This window comes from Macrobrachium rosenbergii, chromosome 8 (assembly GCF_040412425.1).
Source record: "Macrobrachium rosenbergii isolate ZJJX-2024 chromosome 8, ASM4041242v1, whole genome shotgun sequence".
NCBI classification, from domain to species: domain Eukaryota; kingdom Metazoa; phylum Arthropoda; class Malacostraca; order Decapoda; family Palaemonidae; genus Macrobrachium; species Macrobrachium rosenbergii.
Window position 1 is genome coordinate 69,977,938 of NC_089748.1, and position 23,712 is coordinate 70,001,649.

At 34.2% G+C, this 23,712-nt stretch overlaps 1 long non-coding RNA gene across 1 annotated transcript in view; it reads right to left on the minus strand.

The window, feature by feature from the left end:
• Positions 1–2,017: 2,017 nt before the first annotated feature.
• The window catches only part of LOC136840961 (uncharacterized), a 170,184-nt gene continuing 148,489 nt past the window's right edge, over positions 2,018–23,712 (minus strand). Inside the window, exon 2 of the long non-coding RNA XR_010853803.1 lies at positions 2,018–2,241. This is a non-coding gene — a long non-coding RNA (uncharacterized lncRNA). The remainder of the gene's footprint in view (positions 2,242–23,712) is intronic.

Below are 23,712 nucleotides of genomic sequence, written 5' to 3' on the forward strand. Positions count from 1 at the left end.
AGGCCTTGCAGGCAATGCAACAGACTTTGCTGAAATCCTTTTTTATGAAGCTGGAGAGAATTGATGATGCTGCTTTGATTGATCAGATGGAGGCGTTGCAGTGGCTCTTCCTTAGGATCTGCACTGAGCTTCTAAGTGCCCCTTCTTTTTGCAATAAGTGCATATAGGAGGTGTAGAAGACGGCCCACTGTTTGGTTGGGCTGCGCACTGTAGTGTGATTAGGAGTCATCTTTCAATTCAGGGAACTGGCGGAAGGATGGTAGGTATCCCAATCATCACCCAAGTGACAACATTTAGTGGTCTTGGGACGTGTCTCACACGGGTGGGTGGCTAGAGAACTAGGAGCATAACTAAAGAAATCCTCCAGCTGTATGCATTCTAGCAGTTCCTCAGACGTTGTGAAGGCAAGGGCCTCCAGCCAACGCTTGACAGCTTGAGTCTTATGGTAGGCCCAATCTGTCCAAGATTGACCTGCTTCCTTTGGTTTGCCGTGCCAACGTTGCCTCCAGCAACACGAAAGTAATGGAACTGGTTCCCCCTTGTTTTTTGCAGAGAGAGATAAAATATAGCAGGGTAAGCCTTGATGGGTTTGTATAAATGAGAGACACACAGAACAAACTTTCAGAGTGGGGGGAGGCTTGCGCAAAGTAATTGAATTTTGTTGCTCTAAGCAAGTACAAAGTGGTAACTTCTATGTATACACAATGGTTACATGTACAAATGGTTATGCTTGTTTCACAGCAAATGATAAATGTGTCAATCAATTAAATAGCTTTTAAGTATACACAGTGGTTACGTGTACAAATGGTTAAGTTTAATTCCAGCAATGATAAATGTGTCAATTATGATGAGTACGTTTCTTACAGTAATCATGCAACGGGACACTGATTGAAGCAATCAATTATGTGAACGATTTTTCACTATGTAAATTTGACCTGACAAAAACTAGAATGACTCTGTGATAATTATAACAAGTGATCTTAATAGTGCATGAATGATTTTACATTAGGAGATCGTGGGTAATAATTTAAACTTATTCAGACATGCACGATATAACAATGCTTTGAAATACCACAAGTCTCATGAGGAATTGTTTTGGAATGAATGTGGAACATTTTTAAAAGTTACTCTCGCCGTCGGCTGGCGATACTGCCAAGGTAAGCAATCAGCTGATTTGAGCGTGAGAGAAAAGACACTCGCACACTGACTTTTGGAGGCAGAAGGAACCACGACTCTTTTTACAAGTAATGACTCAACATATGCAAAAGTGAGTTGAAATCGTAAATGCAAATGCTCAAATGAATGGACTAGGAATTTTGGAACAAAGCGAGTTTAAATGAAATGAGTGAGTGTGAGAGAGGTTAATGAGACGAGAGCATTCGTTCTTCTGTGTACTTGAATGGGATTGCCAGACATTGTGTTCCTAGATAATGGACTGCAAATTGTCCAAGACACATGTATGGGAAATAATTGCACTTTTCCCTGATTGTAACAATTCTAAAACTTCACTGCCTAGCTAAGTCCTAACAAATTAAGACATGCAAATTCGTAACATGCTTTAGCAGCAAATTCTTATGTTTTGAATGGCAACACTCTCTCACTGTAAGGAAATGATATGCTTGATATGCATGCAACATTAATGTCAAGATTTAAAGAAATTCCAGTCACAAATTATGATTACAGTAATATTAAATTAACAGAAACTTACACTGTGTAACCTCTGTCCCACTGTGTGTGCAGGTAAGGGATTTTATGCTAAAGGGGTTCGTTTCTGTCTTGCACTCAGCTAGCAATGCTAGTTGCCGAGATCTTGCATGCATGCTTGCAAGGTCAAGATACAATGCAAGACTGCAAGATCCTGGCAAGGTTGTCATTTTATAATTATTATAGGTGGGGCCTAATAAACTTACCACAAGCACATTAATGATCTGACTGTTCACCTATAATAGCAAAACAAATGAGAAGGAATAAGGCTGAAGGCCTTACTTTAGAAGGATTTTGGAGATAAACTCTTAGGACAACTGAATTACATGTATTTACAAATTAAAAATCAGAAGATAAGGAGAATAAGGTAGGCCAATGGAGTCCTTCTGCAGCACATAAAATGAATAATAACCGTTAACTAGGTGCTGGGGAATACACTTCAGTGGGACTTTTCATAAGGTTGCAACAGGGATTTTCTCGGTGCAGTCAACATGTACACAATCTTGGCAGATGGATTCACAGAGACACCACTCCTTTCTGCAATTAGAGAAAGGCATACAATCACTGGTGGAAGTCCTGTAATAGCGAGGACAAAAGGCTAGCGCTGGGTGCGAATGAGATCCTCTTTTCATGAAACACTACTGAATAAACTTACGACATGAGTTTATCATATAGCAGGTCAGGCCTATGTGAGAACTGCACTTCTGAAACGGAAACATTTAGGAGAAGAAAAGATAAGTGACTGGTAAACCTCAAATTCCTTACTGTACCTTAGTTTGAAGAGATGGCTCCTTGTAGGTTTACCAATGGAGGGACTTTGGGGGAGGACTGGCACCAGAACTGAGATACTAGGATTGGGCATATAGCCACAGAGGGAAGCTCTGAAGGAGCAGGAGTCAGGAGGTGTGACTCGTTCAGTGTTGTTCTCTGGTCTCTCTCGAGTTTCTGCGATGCAGGGATTTTTATTAACTCAAGGGATTAACGGCTTTGATTCCAGATACATTTTGGGTACACCCACTTTCTCTTTGGGCAAGGCTGGCAGTTAGAAGCGGTTAGGTGCGGTTAGAGTGCCCAACTTTCTCCTTTTGGTGAGACTTGGCCAGTGATCTGTGCCTCCAGCCATACAGAATCCTCTGAGGTGGGGTCAGTAATGTGGAATAAGAACGTTTACAGCAGTCACAAAACTCAAGAGAGGATTTAAAGAGGATTAAGTGCCAAGGAGAAATCAGAATGAGATGGAAGCGGCAATTCTACACCGACCATTAGTGTGTCTTGGCAAATGAAATTAATTACAATATGACTTTTACTCGATTCTTGTAAGGAAAGTTGCCTTGAGAGAGTGGAATCCCTTAGCAATATATATATATATATATATATATATATATATATATATATATATATATATATATATATATATATATATATATATATATATATATATATATATTATTACTATTATTATTAAAGTAGTTTAACCAGACCACTGAGCTGACTTTCAGCTCTCATAGGGCTGGCCCCAAGGATTTGATTAAAATGTTAGGTCCAGGCCTGAGGCCAAGTGCTAGGACCCAATAGATCATTTGGTACAATGATGAATGAATTAAAATGAAATTAAAAGCCGCACATAGGCACATCCTCTCATACTGAAACACATACATACAATAAGTACATTTACTCAGACTTCCTTACATACATACTAAAACGGTATATTAAAATTCAGAATATAAATTAAGCAAAATTTTTACATTTTGCCCTTTTTTTTTTAATTCAACAAATGTTAAAAGGATTTTCGTGCTTTTATTATTTACTTTTTTTTATATGTTATTAATTAAATTACAGTTCTTCAAGAACATCAAAATTGGAATGACTGAAAATGTAAAAGATTCTGACAAAACTTCTTTCATTGATCTATTTCCAAAAGTTGACATTCGTTGTTGGTCATACTTTGGACACTCATATAACACGTCTGACTGTTATTACTCTGCATTTTCTGAGCACTCGGGAGCCGGGCCATGTGGGCTGCTCATTAAGTGCCCATGTGTCAGACGAGTATGGCCTGTTCTGAGACATGTTAAAATTACTTGTGCGTGGCTCTCTCTCTCATATGATGAACTCCATTTTTTAACATTAGGTTTTATTTCTTTCAATTTATTGCTTTCAGGTTCTTCATCCCATATATATTGCCATTGATTTATGATACCCATTTTTATGTGAGTTACATAATCAGTAACAGGGATATTCACATTTGATCTTGTCATGTGAGCTGCTGCTTTAGCTGCTTTGTCTGCATCTTCATTCCCTTTGATCCCTACATGGGTAGGGATCCAACATATTTCTACATTTTTTCCATTATTATATAATTTATGGAGATATAATTTAATTTGTGGTACTATATTATTTTTTGATTTGTAACTTTGAATAGCTTCTATAGCGCTCATCGAGTCACTGAAAATCAAAAAATTATTGAATGATGATTCTTTGATTATTTTTATAGCTGATGCAATTCCATACTATTCTGCTGTAAATACGGAAGCATTATTAGGAAGAGAGAACTGATAAGTTTTGTCTTGGGACACTGCAGCATATCCTACTCCGTGTTCTGATTTAGATCCATCTGTATATATTGCGTAATGTGGACCTTTTCGATTTACATGCTCTATTGTATGTTGTCTATGGTGTTCTGGCGTATATGAGTTCCTTTTGATAAATACTTGAGGTGTGTGCAAATTCTCATTTTATTCATTGTCCAGGGAGGAGGTGATTTTAGTATTAAAGGAACTTGTATATTTATATTCAGCGACTCAAACAATCTTCTAGCTCTAATTGGGAAAGGTGGTGGATGGTTATTTATAAATACATCTCTTAATTCAAATAATTTTTTGGTTGAAGAATCATTAGTTTGAATTCTTAAAGCACTTTTCATTGTTACTAGTTCTCTATGGAGAGACAAAGGCAGTTCACCACATTCAACTTGTAACGATGATTTTGGTGATGATCTAAAGGCTCCTGAGCATATTCTAAGGCCTTCATTGTGAACAGGGTCTAACACTTTCAGCACTGCATCAGATGCTGAGCCATATACTTCACTTGCATAATTAATGATGGACAGAACTGTTGCTTTATACAGTACAGTAAGGGTATGTCTATCGGCTCCCCAAGTAGTGTTTGATAGTTTTCTAATTAGATTTAATGCTCTTTTACTTTTAGATTTTACATACGTAATGTAGGCTCTCCAGTTCAAGTGAGTATCAAATACTAATCGCAAAAATGTTGCTGTTTGGCCAATTGGTATACTATGGTTTCTGATTTTTAAATCTATTTCTTCACCTTTTTTCCACTTTTTATTTTTACAAAACATGATTGCTTGAGTTTTATCTATGGAAAATTTAAAGCCTACAGATGAGGCCCATTAACCTATTTTTACTATGCTTTTATTAACGATTCGTTCTGCATGTTTTCTTCGGGATGCTGAATAATATATGGCAAAATCATCCATGTACAGGTTACTTTTAATGCCAATAGGTACATTTTTACTGATATCATTAACTGCTAAAGTAAACAGTGTGCCACTAAGGACGCTTCCCCGTGGAACACCATTTTCAAGTGGAAATGTTCTAGACAGAGCATCATTAATTCTCACCTGAAAATTGCGATTTGTCAAAAAGTTCCGTGTAAACCTAGGTAAATGTCCACGGATGTTGTTTTGTAAAGTTTTTAATATAGCATACCTTCATGTAGTATCGTATGCTTTTTCAATGTCAAAAAAGACAGCTACAGTAATTTGTTTTCATTCAAAACCTCTACGTATTTAGTCTTCTAAGTTACAGAGAGAATACAATGTAGATCTGTTACACTGTGACCCAAACTGAGTGGGAGTTAAAATTTTATTTTCTCCAAGCGTGCCATGTTAGTCGAGCATTTACCATTTTCTCTAACAATTTGCATAAGCAGCTTGTTAAAGAAATTGGTCTGTAATTATTTACATTATGGGATCCTTTCCAGGTTTGGGGATAGGAATTATTATAGCTTTACGCCATTCATCTGGAAATAAATTTTGAAGCCATAAATGATTATAAAACGCTAATAAGTATGAAATGCACACTATAAATATCCCGCCATTTGAGTATTTAAAAGACCATAATGAAACTAATAAATTTCTTGTTAATTTCATTAAAAATGCACCTTTGCCAAAGGTGCTAAGTGGCAGATCATCTCAAAACAAATATTGTCACCTCCAGGAGCAGATTTATTGCTCTTCCACAGAGCATATTCCAACTCTAACATACTAAATTTTCTATTAGAATATATATCTCCTATTGTTTCAAAATTTATTGTTATTAATTCTATTTTATCTTTTTTTTTGTGCAGAAGTGTTCATCTAAATTCTTATCACTACTTACATTTGCTAAATTTTCTCCCATTAAATTACTTATTTCTTTTTTTGGATCAAGTGTTCTTTTCCCATCTTTTAATATGGCATGTCTAGGTGGTTTAACATGGGTACCATTTATTTTCCTGAATTTTTCCCATATTTTTGTATGGGAGTATTACTAGAGAGATCTGATACGTATTTCCTCAGGAAATTATTCTTCCTTGAATTATTTCTTTTTTAAATTTTTTGCAGATATTTCGTTGTATACAGGTTTTAATGTATCAATTTCCAGTAATAATACAGTAATTTTTTGTAAAGTTCCTTCTAATATCGGTAATTTTTTATTCATTTTATTGAACTTTCTATTGAAATTATCTAATCGTCTCCCTATTGAGTGTTTTATATTTATTAATTCTGTTAACTCATCAGACCACCGGGGAACCTTGTGTTTTGTTGGATGGAGTTTTGACTTTGGTATTGCTTTACCAGCGCATTTTTAATGAAATTAACAAGAAATTTATTAGTTTCATTATGGTCTTTTAAATACTCAAATGGCGGGATATTTATAGTGTGCATTTCATATTGCTCCCAATCTGCTTTATAAATGTTATAGTGAGGGACATGTTTTGCAGGATTATTTTGCAATAAGGAAATTAATATTGGGAAATGATCACTGGTGTGCAAGTCATCAAATGTATTCCAATCCAATCTGTTAACTATACTTGTTGTACATAAAGTTAAGTCTACTGAGGAAAATGTTCCATATGCTTTTGAGAAATATATGCTAATTTCGTCATCATTTATACAGCACATGTCGTTTGAATCCATGAACTCTTCTGTTTTACTACCTGTTCTATTTGAGTTTGTACAATGACAGTCCCATACTGGGTTATGAGCATTAAAATCACCTACTATTAATGTAGGTTCCTTGGTATTGTTAAGTAAATCTTTAAGTTTATCAATGTCGTAACTTTTATTAGGTTGGTTATATAAGTTATAAATTTTGTAATTATCGTTTTTTATTCGTATTTTAATACTTGATATTTGCAAGTCAGTAAAATTTACAGGTACTCTGTCATAACATACTTTGTTATGTACATATATAGCAGTACCTAAATTTCCTTCTTCTTCTCCTCTAGATGTAGATACTAACGAATATTTACCTATTGTTGATATTGTTTTGTTGACATGTTGTAAACATAGTATCACTGGCTCATATTCCCTTGGTAATCATTGTATTTCTCCCAAATATAATCTGGTCTGTAGACCATTTACGTTCCATTGTATGATATAATTATTGAAAGTATAACGTTAGTGTGTTTAAGTGTTATTTTCTTTTTGTGGATCATCAATTTGCATTTTTTCTAAAATCCTATTTACAATATTTATTTGTTTTTCTTTATAAGACAGTATGTGTCCAATGCACATACAGCCCTTTTCGTGAGTGTCTAAACTAGTAGTTTCTTTATTTCTGCATCTTATAAAATTTCGTATAGTGTTTGTTAAACTGTCCTTTGTTATGCTTTCGTTTTTGTTGCACAGTTCAATGAAACATTCATTACATCCACTTGTGTTTTCGTGTGTCGTTTTTTCATTTACTCTTGCTGCACCTATTGTTGGTGATGGAGTAATTTCTTCTCCCATCACATAATCATTCTTGTCAATGGTTTGTTCCTCTACTATTTCTTTGATATTCTGGGTATCTGTTTCCATTGGTTTTATTATTACTTTAGGAGAGAAAGGTATATTCTTATTTTTTGGTTTATGTTCTTTCTTGGGGTCTCCCACCTTTATTTTAATGGATGTATCTCTAATAATAGTTGGTTTTTTGTTGTTCTTGGGTGGAGTTCTCTCTAAAGGTCTCTTTTTTTCTTTACTTTCTAATTCATCATAACTATCTTCTAATAATTCTGTGGTGATTGTACTGTCTTCTAGTGATTCCATTTCTCTTAATATCTCAAATGAATTTGAGCAAAGATTTGTATACATTTCTTGGTCGTTTGCTATATTAATTTCTTCTTGCAAAGTGGTTATTTTCTTTGAGACTGATCTATCAGGTTTTTGTTACTCTTATTTATTTCCATTTTTGTTTCATTGTTTGATCTTATTACTGTAGAAAAGGTTCGTTTCTTAGCGGATCATGCATTCCTCTAACCTTTAATTCTAATTTGGCCTCTTTATAGGCATTCCTGTCCTTTCCCGAAGTAATTTTAATTCTATAATGCATACACTCCTTAGATCTTGCATGGTGATTTTGTCCACAGTTCACGCATTTTGGTTCACCACACCTCCATTGTGTGGCATGTTTGTCAGATCCACAGTATGCACATACAGATGTATTAAGGCAATTTTTCCTCGTATGTCCATACATACTAAAGTTTTGGCATTGTAGTGGCTTTGGAACATACGGTCTCGGTTCTCTGCTTTGGCCAAGATTTTAATTTTTAAGGGTAATTCATGGCCTTCAAATTTTATCTTTGCTATTCTTAGTGTTTTTCCATTACTCCGTCTACTGGCTATGTTGTATATTTCGCAATCTTGTACATTGTACATTTTTTTAAGGGAATCTAGCAATATTTTCTTTTCTATTGGTTCATCATTATCAGGGCGTACTATGGTACCCTGTGCACTGTTCATAGTGTCATGTTTTTTTATATGTACTTTTACATTGTCAATATTTTTTTTATATTTAAGTAATTTCCTGATTGATTTCTTGTTGTGGTTTCTATCAACCACATCTGTTCTTTTACTTGTCCGGATGACATTTCAGTAGTTGAATGTCGATTCAACAGGAAGTTTTCTAATTCCAATGCCGATATTTTTCTCCATTTCTAAGGTCAGGAATCTTGATTCAACTTCCACTCCCAAAGAGGAGTCGAAGCTTGTCAAGGTTGAGTCAAGATATTTGGTTTTTTGGTTTCCTTTTCATTTGGAGCATAGGCTCCAGTGTAATTACGTTCGTATTTTTCTGATTTTTTCAGAGAGAGGTCAGAGGTTCCTGCAGTTGTCAACTGTGCCAAGCCGCTACCATCAAAGATCAGGGGTACTTAAATCTTTAACACAACTGAGCATTAAGATTGAAGTAAAATGGGAAAAAAATAAATAACCCTGAAAATCTTAAAAAGATATCACCAGCCTTTCATGGGGTTTATTCTTCCGACAATGGCACAAGTGAGAACTGACTCCCAAATGTCCGCGTCCCTACCCTACCCCATAGGGGATGGCACAACATGATTAGAGTGGCCCAAGTGTAAGCCAAACCTGCTTGCTAGGACTGAGAGTATTTCAAGAATGCAATCGTCCCCACCCTAATCATATCATGGGCAAACCGGATAGAATGCCGAGAGTCCTATCCCTAGAACCAGACCCCACTGGAATCCGTGGTCTAGCCCTAAAGAATAGTTCCGCCTTTGAGCTATCAATCTGATAACTCTCAGGTCTGAACATTATCGGGCAGTTGATGGTCCTACCACAGTTCTCACTATTTAGCTTCGGATATAAACCCATTCCCAGCTATGATATCTTTTCCAATTTATCAGGTCTAATAAATTTTAGTAACAGTGGAATATTCCACATAATTTAATCCAAACAAATATATAATGCCATATGGGACTCTTTGACTTAAACCCGGGAACAGATTCCTGGGGTTCAAGAGCCCCCTCACCACGTCAAGGTGGCCCCAAGCTGAGGGGGATATATATATAGACATATATATAGGTCCAAATATGAGAAATTTTATGTATCCACTTGCCTGTGAGTATGTCCTCTTCTCCGACAATAAGTTTTGAACTACATTATATAGAGATACGCTGTTTGTCATGTTTAGTCCACCATGCATATTGAGGTCAATTTCAATGCCACACTTAAAGGTCAAAGGTCAACAAGAATTTAACATTGCCCACAACCTTTAAACAAAACTAGATTGATGTTTTATGTTAATCATGAATAATCCACTAATGAAGCTGATGTTCAGAGGGAGGACTAAGTTATGAACTATAAAAGATAGAGAATTAATATTCCGCATGTAAATTCCACTAATAAAGCCTATATGAATTGCAAGGTCAAGGTCAAGCTCATACCTAGAGACCAAAAGTCAAGTATGAATTTGAATTTTGCAAGAATAAGTCAAAGCCATGATAGCTATTTTTCAATCTAGACAACGATTGGCATATATATATATATATATATATATATGCATTTATATATATATATATATATATATATATATATATATATATATATATATATATATATATATATATACAGTATATATATATATAATAATACATATCCACACACGTAAATATATACATAATTATATATTTATACACATAAATATATATATAATTATATATATATATATATATATATATATATATATATATTTATATATATGACATGCACACACATATACATATATATCTAGATATAGGTACATATATCCTTTCTCAACCATAATCCAGAGAGAATATATATATATATATATATATATATATATATATATATATATATATATATATATATATATATATATATATATATATATATATATATATATATATATATATATATATATATATATATATATATATATATATATATATATATATATATATATATATATATATATATATATATATATATATATATATATACATATATATTATATATATACATACATATACATTATTACAATACAATTTAAATTCTCAGAATTCTTCGCGCTTTTGGATATGCTTTTCACTACAATGCCTTAAGATCCAAGTGCAAGAAATGTGAAGATATTATGATGTCTGGTAGTGGGGAACGAACTCGGGTCCCATAATCACAACGGGGTCGCATTGCTGACCTGACCACAAGAACGATAAAATTCTATTGCCTCGCATACCTACAGTTCATATACCTGTCGTTTTCAGATATATTTATTAGAGCTGGAATAGACCTATCCTCACCATCATAGCCAAGTGAGCAATCATTTTATTGCTTTTTAGGCTGAAATATGTATGTAGAATCTACTGGCCACTTTTTACCAGATACATATGTAATTGCAATAGCCACAATGCCCTCATAACTTCTCGAATTCTTCATGCTGTTTTGGATACGCTTGTCACTACAAAGCCTTGAGATCCAAGTGCAAGAATTATGAAGATATTATGATGTCTGGTAGCGGAAAACGAATCTGGGTCCTATAATCACAACGGGGTCACCTATGAACAAATATTAAACTAAACATCATATACATATACAAATGCCTGCGGACACATGTGCGTACATTAAGAGAATAAACTTCATGTAAGGTCTCACAGTTATATTTGAAGCATTTTTATTCACTTGCTTAATATTTCATCAGTAATAAAAAGATCTAATCTAAAAAGAGACTAGAACTAATGTTCATTGTGTCTCCAAGACAAAATTTTATTAGAGCCGACCGTGAGATGTTTCGTTTTGTATAATCATTGCAAGAAATTATCGATCTGCATTTTCGCCTGTCAATGTGATGATCAAAGTTTATTTTACGTAAAAATAAAGCACTGGAAGACTTAAAAGTTCTGACAGTATACTGATTTTTTTTTACTCTTAAATTTTATCGAGAAAAATTCCTTAGCCATCTTGAAAGCTTTTATTGACAAATCTTTCAAGGTGATTAAGCAAACTGTTTTCTCTTTAAACGAAAAATTTTTTTTAAGACAAGCCTTTACTATTTTTACCATATAGTGAGAAATGTAAGGTAGTGCCTAAATCTTTCAGAGCTTTCAGAGCTTTATTAACCACAGCACAGTGAGAAGTGTGCTGCTTGAAAACTCCCAAAAATACAGAAGGTTGTACACAGTATATACGAAGTTTCATATAAGGGTTGCTCAATGAAATACATCAGTTCAACTGGCAAAAACCTAAATGTAAGAGTAAATCTGCATCAATATAATTTAAGAACTGTTCAGTCTACTAACACCATATTTTTACATAAAATGAATTTTGATCATCACACTGACAGGCAAAAATGCAGATCAATAATTTTTTTAAAGGATACAAAATGTATCATCCTAGTATCGTCTCTTATAAAACTATATCATGGGGACATGAACATCAGTTCTGGTCTTTTTAAAGTACTGTAAGTGGTTTTATTACTGACGAAATTGTTAAACAGTTGAATAAAAATATTTCATGAATAACTTTTGTAATTCACCCTCTCATTTATGAAAATGTATGTGTATATATATGATGTGTACTTTTATATTTGTGTAAAGACGTATGAAGTACTGCAGTATATACTCGTGAATATCAAAGAGTACCTAAATATATGCTTGTATATATTTTCTTTTCTCTTTGATTTATATAAACAATATTCCGAATTTTGTAAGCATGTTATTAACTTTTTGACAGAAAGAATTTTTTTAACACTTTTACTTTCTAAGTAGAAAAAGATCAATAAGATCATCTGTGTTTAACTGCTAATCATATCTTCGTTAGGTTTTGAATCGTTCGGGACTTAGCTATTTTGTGGGAAGAATGGACTGTAAGACTGTTTTATTATTATCATTATTTATTCTAACTGCTCTTCAATGTTTAAATGATTTTCTCTTTCATGGAAAATAATTCTTTTACTTTATGAAGTGTACCTTGAAAATGTGACATAATTACACAAATTTACACTGTACTTAGTTTTTCATTTTCTCCTTCCTATGGTGAACCTGCATGTATATTATATATATATATATATATATATATATATATATATATATATATATATATATATATATATATATAATATATAAATATATTATATATATATGTAGATATATATATATATATATATATATATATATATATATATATATATATATATATATATATACATAATGTATACACACATACACGAACATTTATATATATATATATATATATATATATATATATATATATATATATATATATATATATATATATATATATATATATATATATACATATATATAAACAAACACACACTATATACATATATTATATATATATATATATATATATATATATAAATATATATATAGTGTTAGTCTGTATACAATATAAAATATCTAGCGATAATTTTTTGCTTCTGCTGTTAAGGTACAATACAAATTCGTACAGAAGGAAGTTACTTTGTAAAATTTAAAGATATATTTCTTGACTACAATTATAAGCAAACAAATATACGTATGTATATACAAATAAACAGATAGGGGCCGCATATGCCATAATCAAAATTCTGCAAGACTTCTCTCCCCATGAGAAAAAAAAAGGGGGATAAATCGGTGAATGCATAAGAAAGGGGGCATTATCAACTTGAACAATGAAGCCAGACTTTTAATGCATCACTAACTTATCCTTAGGTGTCAGTCAGCTCATGTGCAACATTTCGCAACGTCAATTACAAACGAATTGTCCCTAAATCTTTCGCGCCTCGAGCAGAAATTCCTTGTCCTGATGTCAGTCATCGGGCAAATTAAATTCGCCGTTACATTTCACTTTTTCTCCCACTTTCATTCACCGAGTAATATTTCATGGATGCTGTGAGTCCACTGTCGTCAGAATAACAAAGGTCATGGAATATTCCATTCCATTAAGTGTGGAACCTTATGTCCCTTTCCTTTATTTTTTTTTTATTCCCTTATCCTTCACATTAAGAACACAGCATTCTTGAAAATTCTTTGAAAAAGTGAAGTACTAGTTTGCCGCCGTCATTCTGCCTGCAAAAGAAATTCAAATATGACAATGGCCCTCTCAGGTTGCTTGATGTTTTGAGGACCACGGGAGGCCTATGTTCCCATCGTCTTGTATTTTATGAAATTACAATGTGGCTGACTAAAATCAGTGACAATCGTTGCAGCAGCTCTCCTCCTATCAAAAAGAATAGACAGACTGATTACAATCTTGGGTAGCATCATTCTCTTCAGTCAGATAGGTCCCAAGTTTGAGGTGAGTGTCCGAAAATTCAGAAATTACTTACCACTTCATTTTAAAACGTTCTGTGCACAAGTTTTTGTTCTTTATATATTTCTATCACACGGAAGACGTTTAAAACTAAAATATTTGTGTCATTTTAATAATTCTGTATCCTTTTCTATAAACATTGATAACATTGGGCCAGGGCTCAGAAAGCAAGCAAATTCGTTGCTTAAATTTTTAAACTATTTTCAAAGTCCATATGTATGTATGTATGTATGTATGTGTATATATATAGAATATATATATATATATATATATATATATATATATATATATATATATATATATATATATATATATATATATATATATGTATATATTTTAATATTCAGTTCCATATTACTTCGGGAATATCCCCGATGGGAATTATCACTGAAGGAAAATTTTAAGTGATAAATGGATACCGATCCATTTATCACTTAAAAATTCCTTCGGTGATAATTCCTGATCGGGATATTCCAATGAAGTAGCGTGAATTGATATTAAAACAACATTGTAGCTTCATGACTGTATATATATCACGGTGATAATTTTCATATATATACACACACATTATATATATATATATATATATATATAATATATATATATATATATATATATATATATATATATATATATATATGTATTATATATAGATATAAATATATATATATATATATAGATATATATATATATATATAGATAGATAGATAGATAGATAGATAAGCAGCTATATAGATATATATATAGACATGTGTATATATAAAAATATACATGTGTATATATGTATGAATGTATGTATATATATATATATATATATATATATATATATATATATATATATATATATATATATATAAAATGTTTGGGAAAATAAAAAAAGAGGTGTTTGAAAACATGAAATAAGAAATTGTAAAGGTCGCGACATGCTCAGAGGAAGTTCAAGATTCGAAAGCGAGTTCATGAGTCATTCAGCACAGAGCAGGAGAGCGACATCATAAACCGGGAGACGAGTGGCCCCTCACCTCCAGTCAGCCTCCAGAGCTTCATCTGGGAAGACGAAGACCTTCCTTTCCACTCAAGGTCTATTTAAGCTTCTCGTTTGGCTTAACGCTTTGTTATCAAAAGCATATCTTGAAGAAGGTAATATGGAAAGCTTTTTTTTTTTTGTATTATCCATCTTCTTCAGTTTGTGTTTACAAGTGTTGTCTTTCTCATATTTGTGTATTTGTGTACGTGTGTATGCCTATATCTGTACCTATCCTGTTTTAAGTAAACAAGTATAAGAGGTATGATAAAACTGAATCGTAGCTTAGATTTCCACTATCTAGAGCCTTTGTCTTGAGATGTCTTTTCCGCAAACTGCAGCAATATTGAACTAGTTTCACGGAAATTTTGGAATGGAAAAATCTCTTTTTAAATCAGTCACATTCTCCTAAGTATGTGAATGTCAGCGAAAGAGACAATATAGAAATAAATCCAGAGGATGGATGATAAAAGAAATGGTTGATTTCTGCTTTTCATTCTGTTTAAATTGATTAGCTCAGAGCTTCCTTTCTGAGAGAGACACCCGAGATGACATAGCGGGAGTACATAAGGTTGGATTGCTGAGGCTTTTTAAGGGCTTATCCACTCTGCAAACAGGTTTCTCAGCCTAGCTGAAAAATGAGGATGCATCACGCATACCCAGTGCATAGAGTAACTGGAATGCATTCCTTGCATTGCTTTGCTGAGATACTAAAAAGCGAAGCAAAAGCAGCAAGAACACTGGAAGCGTTATTCATGTTATTTATGAACCAAGGGGAAAATATTAAAGATGTTAATGAACAATTCCAGATATCTGCCTAGAAATTCCTGTCCTCCTTCCATTCGTCTACTCTACCTGGAATTCGCGTCCTCTTTTTGTTTATCCCTCTTCAAACCTTCCCTCCTCCAGAAGCAGAAAAGTCTAATCGCTTCCTTCGGGTCAAGCCCAAGCCTTCTTTTTTCTCATTTACTTCCCTAGTTTCTTTTGAGAATGGCTAGATTATGACATGTCGTTCCCATCTAGGTGGAGTTCACACACAAAAAAGCCAAGAGTTTGTTATCCGTGTCATGTTAGTTGGATGTAGAATATACCCAGTTAGTTTGCTCTTAGCGAACTCCAGGGTAATTCCAGCGTCGTTCTATTTCAGGTGCAGCGGCTCTCCATCTTGTCAGAAAATGAGTTTGATGACAGGTAAAGCTTCTTACACGGGTGAGTTGTTCCACCTTGAGAGTGTTTCATGACGAACAATACATATTTAGTGGAAATCATTAGGTTTCAAGCAATTACATACATATATTTTCTAACAGCCGTTAATAAAGTAGCATAAGTGAAGAGTAACTCTTTGACTCAAAAGTTCTCATTCTTCTGTATTTTCTAGTTCGGGTTTTAATGATCATGACAACGGGATCAGTCATTGCTGTCTGTGGCATTATGGATACCGTCCCTCCGAAAAGACTGGACCAACTGGTCATGGAAGAAATAACTTTTCAGAATCGCAGGTTAATTAAACTTCAGTGTCCTGAAATAACTATCATTACATATCTTTTGTTTTACATGCGCGTGCGGTTGTATTATGCACGTGTATAGTTCAAATGTGTCTTATTTTCTTGTATTTTCTATCAGGAACGTTTCTTCCGAAGATGTCTTAACGATACTAGAGACCATAAAAGACCTTAAAGATCGAAGTCTACAGTTTCTCCACAGTCCAGAGTATGAAGGTGAGTTTAGTTAGGTGATAATAATAATGCTGATGATACGAACGATTTTGTGCGACAGATAAGACGTTATGCATAAAGATATTAGTTACCATGGGCTCTTCAAAATTTCATTTTATTTTTCTAGCTTTTCATCCTGCTGCAATAATAACACTAAAGCCAAAAAGTTTGTTTCTATTCTAATATCTTACCGTCACAGTGGATTCTTGGATAATTCTCTTACTCATTATCTTCAAAATCAGGCCTCTTGATATCATTTCTTTCTGGCGTTTTCTTGAACTTACTAAGCATAAACATTTTGGGGTCGCTGTAAACTCCCCTTTCACGTTCGCTAACGCGTAAACTAGTGGCTCCTAATGAGTTCATTTACTAAAGAGCTCCCAAGAGAACAGTGAAATTCGAAACGAAAAAAAGCAAGAACGCGAGACTCGGAAGTCATGTCAGTCAGTCACTCGCAGGATTTCCTTTCAGAAAGCAGAACTCTTACTGCTCTCTTTTCCGAATCATTTCAAAACCTGGTTGTTTTTCAGAGGTGGATTTGGATTTGTCCTCACCCACGAAAGAAAGCCACCTGGCACATTTTTTGCAATGGTCAGCTTGATTTAGGCACCCTCCATGCATTCTTTTTTATTTAATTCGGTTTCCCAGTCGGTCTTTCTGACATAAATAAAGAATATTTACCTATAAATACTGTCGGAGCACCACGTTACCTCGTCACTTCAAAGAGTTTCAGACAACACTGTTCAACCAAAAATCTCTCCCATTCCCTAAACCATCCTAACCTCAGATATCCTTTAGGATACTTCTTTCCTCTAGAGTGCTCTAATATAAGCTGATGCATTTATTTACGAAAAATAAATGCTAAACAACATCAAAATCGCAAACAATTCTCGATGAAATGTTTAATCAATAAACTTCGATCCCCGTAAAACAAACTAAAGCGATGGAAATAGTTTATAAACTGCCTAGCAAAAGAGAGGAAGCCCTGGTAATATACACATGTTGACGTTTTCTCTCCAAATTCGTCTTTTGCGTTCAGACTCCTACTTAAGGATAGGGCTTGAAGGTAAGGTAAGTCACTTTTATATTCAAGCAGTTATAAAAAGCACAATAGTTCCTAGAGAAATGCTATTTTGAAACCACAGTTTTTTTAATAACTCGGGTTCTCAATTTCTTGCTCTGTTGTTCGAAATCCAATATTAAAGAAATAGTGAGCTGAATTTTCTGCCTAAACTAATGAAGAACGATAATATATTGCATTAAAATATTTAACCTTCATAACTCACCTACACCAACTCACTTGTCCACAGATGCGCTGAAACCAGCCATGAAAAACCTTTCCAATGAGTTCATCGGGTTGATGGCCTTCAGTAACGACCGCAGAGCACCAACGCTGAACCGAATTCTCGTTGCATCTACGAACAAACCAACTGTAGTGCTTATGGACTCGCCAGAAGAGGTGATCAAAATTTTCAAAAAGGTAAGGATCATCAGATCAAGTCAGTGAGCTGCGTGGCGAAACTATGGAAGAGACGTCTATATAGATAGAAAGATAGATAGGTAGACAGATAGATAGATGTTTACGTCTGCATCATTCATCTGAATCCGTTTTCCTATTCCTCATGGGACCTGCACTGGACAAATGTTTGTTAAGGAGAGGTTTCTTCCGACTTCTTCTGCAAAAGTGGTAGTCAAAATTCATTTAATCTTTCACCCTTTGGGACCGGACCAAATAAACAAAAGTTCTTAATATAATAATAACCAACGCTTGAGACGGCCCCCCCCCCATAGAGAAATAAATACCTAGCAGTTACTTAGCCATTCTCAATATGTTGCCATGTTAACATCTAGAATTTGGGTGCAGTCTGAAAAATACTCATTTGCAAAAATTACCGCGCTGTTTTCCTTGCACGTACTACTGATAATGCTTCTAACATTGGGATTTCAATCATGGAAGAACGCCAACGTCATATCAAACGAAATTTAATTTATTAAGAGATATAATACGATTTGATAGGAAATACAGAGAGGGAACATGATTATAAATTCAACCGACTACGCATGTCTCTCCGAAAAGAGTCATGCTATATACAAACAAGCACGATTATACGGGCAACACGACTTCACTCAATATTATCATATCTGTAGTTCAATTGTAAACAACACTTAATTGTTAAAACAAATGATCGATATGCTTCTAAAAATACTGATCATGCTCCGCACATAAACACACACACTATATATATATACACATATGTGTATATATAATGTAAATATAATATATATATATATATATATATATATATATATATATATATATATATATACAATTAATCTGAATTGAATATAGAATTTAGGCTAAAGGCCAAGCACTGGGACTTGAGCATGCCCAGCTGAAACGATATTGACAGGAGAAGGTTTGAAAGGTGTAACAGGTGGAAAACCTCAAAGCAGTTGCACTAAGAATCAATTGTTAGGAGAGGGTGGATAGCAAGATGGAAGAAAGATAATATGAAAGGAGGTACAGCAAAAGGAACAAAAGAGGTTGCAGCTAGGGGCCGAGGACACGCTGCAAAGAACCTCAAGTAATGCCTACAGTACACCGCATGAGATGCACTGACGGCACTACCTCCTACGGTGTACAAGGACCTTGTGTAGGCTATATATATATAGAGAGACATATATAATATATATATATATATATATATATATATATATATATATATATATATATATATATATATATATATATATATATATATATGTATATACATTTGTATGCATATATATATACATATATTTGTGTATTAACCACATACACACATATATACATATATATATATATATATATATATATATATATATATATATATATATATATATATATATATATATATATATATATATGTGTGTAAAAGTGTGTGTGTGTGTGTGTGTGAATTTTTATCACATCAACTGTGATTCATATACAAGATTAAGACAATGTCCTTAATATTCACTTGCTCTGCTCGAAATATGATATTTTCATACATGTTGCTTCGAATGAATTTTTAGTTGATAATAGTTTGAATGAATGTGGGTTTCTCGAAACCACGAAAAGATTTATGAATTTGCGACTACGAGTCACGTGTAGTCCTAAGTTCTTGTCTTTCGCGTCTGCTCACTGCGGCGACGAACTTATTATCAACTAAAATTCCTTCAGTAAAATATATATGAAAATATATTAACCTGAGGTAGAGTGAATAAGATATTAAAGGATACTAGCTTAATGCTTATATATACATATATATATATATATATATATATATATATATATATATATATATATATATATATATATATATATATATAGTTATATATATATATATATATATATATATATTTACTGCATATCTACTGTATATATACATTAGGTCATTGAAATTAATAGGGTGTATATGAGACTAGCAACATAATCCCGGATTACTTGATAAAAGTCAGTAGGCTAACACCTTCTGCTGCTACTTCCACTAAGAGACTAAGGCATGCGGTTTATATATTACTTCACTGCACGCATTAATGCATGTGTACATTATTGATAAGATAGTATTTCATTTTAGGCTTCTTTTTTTCAGATGAAGGAGCAAATGCTGAAATCCCACTTGGTAAACTGGCTTTTGATAATGGAAGAAGAAGCAGAGTCCAGCCTGATAACTCTGGAGAATCTGATAGCAGAGGGAACTCGAGTTTTGATCTTCACGAAAGATTCAAGAGAGGCACCGAAGTTATTTCGTTCTCAAGTAGATATAGCCGGGGTTACGCGGTAAGTAAACAGGTCGGGTAATTTTCTTGACTTGCTCTGCAGTATCGAGACATTAATTTTGGTTTGGAAATGCGCTATGCTCTGGCGTCTTTCTTAAACACTTAAAATGAACGTCACTTTCAGATATAATAAGCATTGTCCTTTGGCCTCCCTTCCACTGCCATGAAATGTTAAAACCAGTTTGCTTAGAATCTGAACTTCTTTGACGTCAAATGAATAATGTCTTGCATGCGCACGTGCTCGTCACCATACGAAGTTCCTTAGGCATTGCTCGAAACAACTTGTTTGCCTTTGCTCTTTGTATCATTCAGACATCTGACTTTTCAAAGTAAAAAAAAAAAATAAATAAATAAATAAAAACTGAAAAAGTCTCTCAAACACCCAATGTACCTCTCTTTAAAATATACTTTACCCTGAAATTTTATCAACCGGAACGCTTGTTTGTGTACTAAAGTCTGAGACGGAATACCTCTTACCAGAAATCGATGAGCCAATAATCTTATGCACCAGCGCATCTTTGCACAGGCTAAAGTTTGAAACCATGCATCACTGGGCTACCTATACACTGATGAGCACATGGTATCAATTTTTTTTTGCGTCAACAAATTCTTTATCTTAAAAAAAAAAAAACTCACACTTATGATTATTAGATATCATACATATCCTGTTAAAGTTACTGAGCACTGGTCTGATCTTTGAATCCTAAGAAATCCTATAGATTCAAGTTGTTCCACTGGGGAGTGTCTGGTATCATTTTTAGTTGTTCTTTTCAAACAACATGGGCGTATGATGTGAAAATAAGGTAGTAAGATGTGCATACGATACATTTCTTGGTTCCGTTATTTTAACCTCCAACCCCCAACTTATAAACCTCGCCCATGCCAAACAACAGGCCCTCCGCCACTCTCCCAGTGCTGTGTATTAACAAAGATCCAGAGTTAAATGGTAAGTTGAATAGTCACTGTGGATTGAGGTTTGACCCAAACAACCCCAGATTTATTGATCCCTCACCTACTCCCATACCGTGTAGTATTGGTAACTGCACCTAAGATTCTGAATATTTAACATCACCAACTTCGCGTTATCTTCGAAGTGACGCTCTCTCTTTAACAGTGCTTCAACAGGTAGCTCTATGAATCCGCAGCCGGGTTATTACCATTCCATGCTTCGGGTTTCTTGAACTGTCATCACTGGAATATTGTCTTCCATACGTTTATTTTGCTTGCTTCTGCGTTTCTTTTGATAGATTTGATACATTCATTATTCTGATATATTCATCTTCCTTCCTTCATGGCTTTATTTTCTTACATATGACCAATCACTTTATTCCAGTAAATCTTCCTTGTAAGTTAATGCCCCAGCATTATTACATGATCAGTGACTACAAGGAATGATGCTAGTAAGATAATGACCCATCTCACTCGGTCTTCACGCAGCTCTAATAAGCCTGGACATGTCTACAGTTCCGATTACGCCTTTGTCAACTCACCTACAATAATGATTGTTACATAATTATTTACTGTCATTAAAGAATATAGCTAGAGGAAGAAACTTAGTCTACTGGAGAAATCTGCATGATTTAGAGACCTTTGGAAGCAAGGCATGAGACGCACGAGGAAAGACAGTCCCTACTTGTAACTTGCGTAGAACACATGCAGGCTTGTATTTATCGTTAAACCACAGTACTGAACAAGTGCTTGTGGGATTCCTCTCATACGACAGCACTGATCATTATGTTATTAGTTACTTTAAGGAAAATGTAATAAACCACCATCGGCAACGTTCCAGGTCGAGAACTAACGATTAACGAAATTACGCATTAGTTGTAGTCTGTGTGGCAGTCATAAAACAAATTATTAACAGAAGTATTATCAAGAAAATAAAGTTTTAGGAAGCTCGCAAAAAAGAAACAAAGAATGAGCGTAGCTAAAATTAACTGGACGTAATGTGTATGGTGATCATAAAGAGTTGAATTGTTTCCTATTTCTTAATTCGATGTCAAAGCTTTTCATGCAGACTCAGGTAGGTCTATATTTTGGTTGGACTAATTCTTTTTTAACTTCAGATCTTTTTTTGTACACGATACGGATGCTACTTTCATGTTTGTGTTTTGATTATGATGCACTTCTGATATTTAGGATGATTAAAATGATACAAAACATGTCCTCCGATATACGGTTTCGGCCTGTGGTACCGTTACTGATGTTTCACCGAACTTCGAGCTCAATGTTTGGTGTTCAGCCTTTCATACTGACACATAAGGCCATGTTGTGTTATTACAAATGAATATGTCCTCTTATTCACAGATTCACAAGATCTAAAGGAAATGTAAATGAGAAACACACTGTGGACTTCGGTGTTCAAGAATATTCTCAGTATTCCGACTTCTCCGGACGCCTGATGACTGTGGCAGTCAAGGCGGCGATTGTTTCTATGGATATTGGTCAAACTTACTCCGACGGGAGCGTTGAGCTGAAGGGAGGAGCTGATACGTCATTAATCAAGACCTTAAGTGCAGCGCTGAATTTTACGTAAGAAATATAGTACATAGCAACCTCCTAGAGCTCGAGCTCTTGTATGATTGAGCCCATTTGCATGGGAGTGCTTGCTGAAGAGTCGTCCATTTTGAGAGCCAGTGTATGTTTTGTAAACCAGGCATGTCAAATTGAGGGTCTCCCGAGGGCCCTATGGGTCACATTCTTAATGTCTAGAGGGCCACACACGATAATTAATTGAAGTCGTTGGTGCTTTGGAAATCGATTAAAAGGTGATAGGCTATTTCCAAGTTTAAAAAAAACATTCTGAATAAAGAAAATCATGCCGTTTCTCTCTGAACGACGCACGTTTATCAAGTTTAAATGATAAAAACTGCAACTTGGCCGTTAAATTACCAAATTACAGTATCCTTTATGCGGGCCGCAGGTGTGCTCGCAAAGGCCGCATGTTTGACAAGCCTGATGTAAACGGTTGCGAGTGTTTGATGAGAAGTGTTTCGTAAATCTTATAACGATGAACTTTATACCGTTGCTATGAAAGATATTTTGTTTTGCATTAGCACCCATGTAAGTGCTCGCCAGTGTTGAATTTTTAGCAGCAGCATTTTCTTTCCTAACACCTGTGTGCATGATCA